At 28.6% G+C, this 7,337-nt stretch overlaps 1 long non-coding RNA gene across 1 annotated transcript; it reads right to left on the reverse strand.

Moving 5' to 3' along the window:
• Positions 1 to 4,427: 4,427 nt before the first annotated feature.
• Positions 4,428 to 6,932, reverse strand: LOC145116356 (uncharacterized). The gene is made up of 2 exons (XR_013712036.1): positions 6,709 to 6,932; positions 4,428 to 4,782 (listed from the first exon to the last, which is right to left on the reverse strand). It is a non-coding gene; the product is annotated as an uncharacterized LOC145116356 (long non-coding RNA).
• Between the last annotated feature and the right edge of the window lie 405 nt (positions 6,933 to 7,337).

Here is a 7,337-nt window from a genome sequence, read left to right on the forward strand (position 1 = left end):
ATGATTTTATTTATTTAGTTCGTTCTGTTTCGTGGCCGTTGGTGACGGGACGAGGAAGAAGAGGTTCTTTGTGTTAGCATCAGAAAAATAACAGTAAATCTGTTCATGGTATCTATGTTTGACTTGTAAATGAAAGTGTTTCTTAACTCAACAAAATTGATTTCAGGTTCTTATTTAATTATAAACATTACATTTTATGATTTGTTGATTAACTTTTGTATTTTATTGGTATTAATGTAGAAGAAGATGGACAATAGATTCTAATCCTATTATTTAAGCTAAAGTAGAAAGTATGATTTTTGAATCTAAATGGTGTTGAATATTTTGAAATGTATTTTATAAACTATTTTTTTACATTGTTTTATTTGTTACGATGAGTTGCCTAAAAATCTTAAATGTTGTATTTTAGTAATATGTTGGATATGGAAATTTTTAAAAATATTTAAATATTAAGAAACAGTTTTAAAAAATATACGTATTAAAATTAAACCTAATATTTATTTTTTTAGTAAGTTTATAGTTTGTACCAACACGACATGTGTTTGAAAAATATAATTTAAAACGTTTAAATACTAGCAAAGTTTATTTGATTCCTAGATATCATTATAATATGATTTTTTTTTCTTTGGTAACTAAAATATGGTGATTTTCAATCTTCCTATGGTATTTTTGAATTTGAGAGAGAAAGTACAAGAATTTAAATTAATGTTTATTGGTTGTGCTTCAAAAGCAAAAGGTGGTGGACACAATTTTACTAGTAAGATTTAACGTATGAGGAATTGCATAGAGAAATGGTCACGCATAATACCGGATGAAGACTACATATATGATATTTTTCGATGGAATTAAAATAAATATTAAAAAAAAGACATTTTGAAAGGGTTACTTTGAATTAATTATCTTGTTACTTTGAATTAATTATCTTTCACTTAAAAAACGATGGATTATTTTTCAAATTTAAAAAATTAAATTAAATTTTAATCTATCGATAGTTATTTATTTGAAAACTAGCAGTCTAATTTTTATGGGAAAATTAAAATTATTTAATTTTACGTATATTGTAGAAATAAATTACCAACAACAGTAATAAAAAAATAAAAATTATAGAAAGTGATTAAGAAAAAATATTAAAAAAAAATGATTTGGATACCTTTTATACAACTCTATGTCGTTTTGTAAAATTTTTAATAATATTTACATATTTCAATCAGATGGTGTGTTTATATTTTAAAATACATATTAATACTGCATTATTTTTTATTTTTCGATTCCTCAAAATTTGATTAATAATTGAATATTTCTTCTTCATAAATCTAATAAAATTATGAAATTAGGAGAATTATGAGACATGTGTATGCATACCACAATAAAGAATAATAATCTGCTTAACTACAACGTTAATGAATGTTTATATAATTTATACAAAAAGCCAGTGGTTATTTACGTAATTTAATAATATGATTAAAATTTATAAAATATGTAATCGTTCAAGCTTTCAAGGATTTTGAAGTAACCATTTGTTGTTTAGTAACAAAATATGAAAAAATATGAACTTTAAACCATAAATGCTAAAACCTAACTCGAAACTCTATAAGGCTATATGGTGTGGTGTTACATTTGTCACTTTATAAGGGTATCGGTGTATCTTTACCCGTCAAACCGAAATTAAACATGAACACTAGAGTATTCACCTAATGCCTATAAGAAAGTAATCGGCAATGCATACTATGTGGTTCGAAATACCACATGCACTTTTATTATTAATCCAAAACAACAAATCACATATATTTTAAAGAAAAAAAGATATATTTTTATTTTTAATCTAAAACAATAACGTATTCTTATTTTAAATCTAAAAACTATAACTAAATTCATTTTCTACCACAAACAAAAATGTACTTTTCATTTTAACTAAAAATAAGATGTTAAAAAAATTTGGTTTGCCTTAAAATTATTCGATACTGCTGCATCGCGCGGGTATGCTGCTAGTATATATATATATATATATATATATATATATATATATATATATATATATATATATATGATTAAAACCCATTTATAATATGCATTTATCCATCACTCTAAGGTAGCTTGTTTTTCCTTATTGTTTTATGGTTCAATCACTTACTTTTTACATAAAATAAACTATGTAAAATAAAAGGATAAAAAATATAGTATGTATATGCGGGCCATTGATGTACCCTTTAGACGCGAGAGGTATCGGGTAAACAAAGTCGCAATATGAATGAATGGTAGTTCGTTGGACCTGTAGTTTGCTCTCAAATGTGCTCGTTCGAATCCAATTCGTAACAAAAACAAAGTCTTTGATCATAGAATATCTCAGGACCCCTAAAGGTAAATACGGGGGTTTGACAGCTGCACTTTTTTATATGATCCATTGAATGCTTCCTTTGCTCAAAGGAAAGGGAAAATATTATTTTATATATGTCAAGGATAAACACCGCAACAAACTAAAACCATATGAACCATTCTTGTCATGGAAAAAATTAGAAATTGCATTTGAGACCTTTTATAAAGTACAAGGACCATAATCATAAAGAAGGGGAGATGTTATTAGAATTTAATATTTGTTTGGACCTTTTAATTTTATTTTTTAATAACTTTCAGACCGTCTAAAATTTAACTTGTAAGTGGAATATTTTGAATAGCATCGGCTTCTTTAAAACCCTCACTTCTCAAATTCTCTCGATTTCTTTTCTAGTCACTTTCGACAACATTGGAGTTGTTTCTTATTCAACTTCTAAAAGAGGTCCATGTTTATATAATTTTCGACCGAACATAATACTTAGCGACAACAAGCGACGAATTAAAAATACATGTCGTCATGACACACGATTGGAAGAACTTATTGAAGTTGTACGCTCGTTGTGAGAATGTTAATTTTTGTGTTGTGGAATGAGAACGACGGCGATGGTGGTGGTGATCTAGTGTTAATGAGCAAGACAATTTGACTCGTTTATCAATGAAAATGAATCTAAGCACATGCATATCATAGTAAACACTTAACTTTAGAACGAGGGACTGTGAACAATGTTTATCGGCCTAAGTCTGTTGACATGTTATCCTATGCTAGGCAGTTTCTCATAATGAGCATCGAGGTTATTGACCAAGGTATGATTTCTAGTTAAAATATGAGATCGTTTCATAACTAATTGTATAAAATTCTTCTAATAATTGAGATCTATATTTGAATTGGAACTCTCACAAGGTAATCATTTAATTAATCTCATGTAAAGCTTTTCTATGATTTTGGTTTGAGATCATTTAATTAATTGAAGAGATCTGAGATCATTTCGTAATTAACTCTTGAGTTCTTCAAACGATCGAGATATATAATGAATTATAATTTTCATATGAGTTATATATTTAATTAGTCCCATGTAATTTTCACTTCCACGACTTTAGTTTGAGATCATTTATTTAATCGAGATTCATTTACGACCGTGGTTTTTAGTTGAATTTAATACATTTGTAACCTGTTATGATTTCACTTTGAGATCGACAGTTTGTATCAAATTGTAAATGTCAAAGGGTTTCAGTCATTTGAATTTGAATAAATGTAGATTCATTTGTTTACAAATAATTTTTTACTACGAAAAACCTAAGTGACATGGTAACTTTTCGAAATTTTAAGATTCAAATATTATTTTGTATTATTATTATTATCGATTTCATGTTTACTTCCCAAGGTCCAAATGATGTTGTTATCAGTATTGATGGATTAACCGAGTTTCGTACGAAGGATATGCCTTGGATAAACAATGACACCTTGTTAACACCATTTTCGTCCTTTGGTCCTTCAATGGAACATATTTCTCTTTTTTTAATAGCCGATCAGTCGAGTCGAATCGAAATCGAAAGTGTCAATTACTTTATCCGGTTCGAGCTCGAGCTTGAAAATCAAGGCTCGAGTCAAATTTCAAACTTGTGAGTACTCAGTTCAATTACATTGACCATGTATGTAAAAAAAGATAGATAAATAAAAATATATATGTAATTTTATAACCTTATCGTTAAAACCAAAGAAAAATAAAGAGTAAATTAAGGTCCCTATGGTTTGGGGCAATTTGCATGTTTGGTCCCTAACTTATTTTAACTCGGAAACTCCACACTTTTGGTTTTTGTTACGCGTTTGGTTCATGTCTTATATAAAAAAAACTATTATTTGAATAGGGAAAAATAATGGGGTAGGTAAGGTAAGGTGAGAGGGGTGGGGTTGGGGGTGTGTTTAATAAATTAAAAAAATCAAGGGCAAAATAATATTTTTAGGTAAGGCAGGGACCAAGTGCGTAACAAAAACAAACAGTAGGGACCTTCCTAGTTAAAAAAATAAGTTAGGGACCAAACATACAAATTACCCTAAACCATAGATACCATTCGTGTAAGTTACTCAAAAATAGATGTACTCACTTAACTTTTTGGTATATAGTGATTACTGAATATTTAATCAGATTGTATACAGTGCTTTCAATACATCATTGGTGGAACTTTGCCCTCAAAATTACAAAATCTCTAAAGCAATGAAGTTCAAAATAGGTTCACACCCTTTACTTTCCATCATCACCAACACCCCCTTCATTTCCGCTAAGCATCCCATCATACCATAAGCATCCACCAAACAATTAAAAAACACAGTATCAACCGTCACATCCGAACTTTCAATATACCGCAATAACCCCCCGATCTTTTCACAATTAGCTTCACGTATATAGCAGAGTTAGGTCTGTACCAAAGCTGCTCACGAAGTAGTTCAAAAACCTGAAAAAAACATACAGTGCCATGATATTAAATATTAATAACAACAAAGTTATATTGAATTCTGTTGTTTCTTGCTATTGTGCTTAGGAGAATGTTGTTGAAGAAATAATTAAATGATGAGAGATGTTGATAAATTATGTGTGATGATGCCTAATAGGTGTTTGATGAAATGCCTGTTTTTTTCCCTCTTTAACAGTTGGAAATCACAAAATTGAAGGTTGGAAGTTTGTGAAGGAATTTGGTAGATTTTTGAATCACAATGTCTTAATAAGAAAAGTATTGACACTACAATTCTGTAATAGAACAAAAGAAAATTAGGTACAATGATTGGTTTTTTTTATAATTTTTTGGTTTTTTGACATTATGGTTTGTTTGGTTAAACATTTGATGAATTCTTTTTAAGTGTTGTGCTATAATGAAAAGTAAAGAATTAAACATTTGATGTATGTTTTGTGTGTGTATGTGTTATGGTATGGATGTTTTACGAATTATAGGAATGCACTTTATAAGTTCATTATTACAATTGATATGACATTATATGATTTTATTTTTCTGATTTTCATTATTTAAGCAAAGAAACATAAAATTGTCGTTAAACATAAAATGCAAGTATAGCATTGCACTACGTTTGGTATTATTGTTCGAATGTGCGTTTTCATGTGTTTCATGTTGTCGTATTTTGAGTTACTATTTATTTTAATTATGTTTATTTAAAAAAAAAAATTATTGTTAGGCAATCTACTTTCAAATTAGATGGTATAATCAAGTTGAAGTTCATTGCTATTTCAACAAATCATAAAAGAAAACAAATATATAATATGTTGCTATTAAACGACCAAATTAAAGATTCCACTTTCTTTGATATTTTATACATTGTTGTTTTTTTCCCGAATTATTCAAAATTTACCTTTTTGTTTTTGTTTGACAGTTGGTTATATTTTGAATTATCAAATATATAAACTAAATTTCTTTTAAACTCTTATTATAGAAAACAACACTTTCTATTAATCAGATGTTTTAAAATGAATATATAGTAATTTTATATTTCAACAATATACGTTATAAATTTGAATTGGACACTTATTTAGTACTAACTATTTTTGGTTGGATTACATATTGTTGGTTATTCCCATTTTACCCTTGATGTAAAAGTAGATATGCATGCACCCTTATTTAATTCAACCATTTTATTTGACGATTTTACCACATTGAGCTAATGCCACAGTTTCTATAACTATCTAAGTGTATATCTGGTAAAGCTCTTTCAATTTCATATTAACCACCTTTGTTAATTAATTAACTAATACTAAAATTTATTAAAAAAAGTAGTGCATAAAAAATCAGATTTTGTATTTATACCTGCATGATCTGGGTTAAAAAACAATACTAACTATCATCTTATTATATAACTTTTGACACTCACACCTCTTAATAAACTTATCAAAAGGAGGGCAAATTTGGAATTTTACATGTTCCCACTCATTGTCATTGAGTATAGCAATCTACTTTAAAATTGCATTGCTATTTTACAATACAAGTTATTTAAAACAGTTTATATGTGAACAAGACATATGTTATGAGCTAACCATTGTGTATAATCAATAATAAGGTCCAAATTTAAGACTCTATAGTCTTGACATATCTCCCTAACAGAACTTTTGATTACGATAACCTGGCCTAAATTAACACATGTTTAAATTAACAGAAATTACGTCGACCATTCTAATCAACAAAAACGAACTAATAATTCTCTAAAATTGTGAATCTGTGATGTTAAGTTGTTAACCATTTCAATCAATAAAAACGCAGAGAACCATAATATTGAGTATGAATCAAAATCTAAACACATAGAACCTACAACTTTGATATCTAAACGAATTAATAATAGATTGATGGTGTATTAGCTTTTATCAGAACATAACATACCTTCCTTAACAGGGAATCAGCGACGAAGCTGTAAGCTGGAAGAGGAGCTGTTGCAGGTGGAGGCGGCGCTATTGCAGGCGAAGGAGAAGCTGCTGTAGGCGGAGGCGGCGAACGGCGAGGTGTATTCGGACTGTCGGAGGGTGCGTCTCAGACTTACGAGTTACAACAGTGAATATTGAAGAATGAAGATTGAAAAAACGAGTGAGAAACAACCGCTTCCATTCGTGTTTGCGTCTTGCGATTAGGCTTCTTCGTTCACCGTTTGGACGTTACTTTCTCAATTGGGCATTTGGGCTCCATTTAGGCATTTACCAGGTTACAAATTAAGATTGGGCTGGACTCTGGAGTTGTTAAATATTATGGGTTATAATTTTATTATCTAATATCTATATATATAAGAATTAGTATTTAATACAACAAAATATAATTATATATAAAAATAATATATATATATATATATATATATATATATATATATATATATATATAAACTCTACAGTCCGGTCCGGTTTTTATACGGTTTGAAATTTTAAAAATTGTAAGCCAAACCATTCACTACGGTTTGAAATTTTCAAAACCGCAAGCCAAACCGTAAAGAAAAATATAAACCGTAAAACCAAACCGATGAA

This window comes from Lactuca virosa, chromosome 5 (genome assembly GCF_052849685.1).
Source record: "Lactuca virosa cultivar CGN04683 chromosome 5, Lactuca_virosa_CGN04683_v6, whole genome shotgun sequence".
Taxonomy (NCBI): Eukaryota; Viridiplantae; Streptophyta; class Magnoliopsida; order Asterales; family Asteraceae; genus Lactuca; species Lactuca virosa.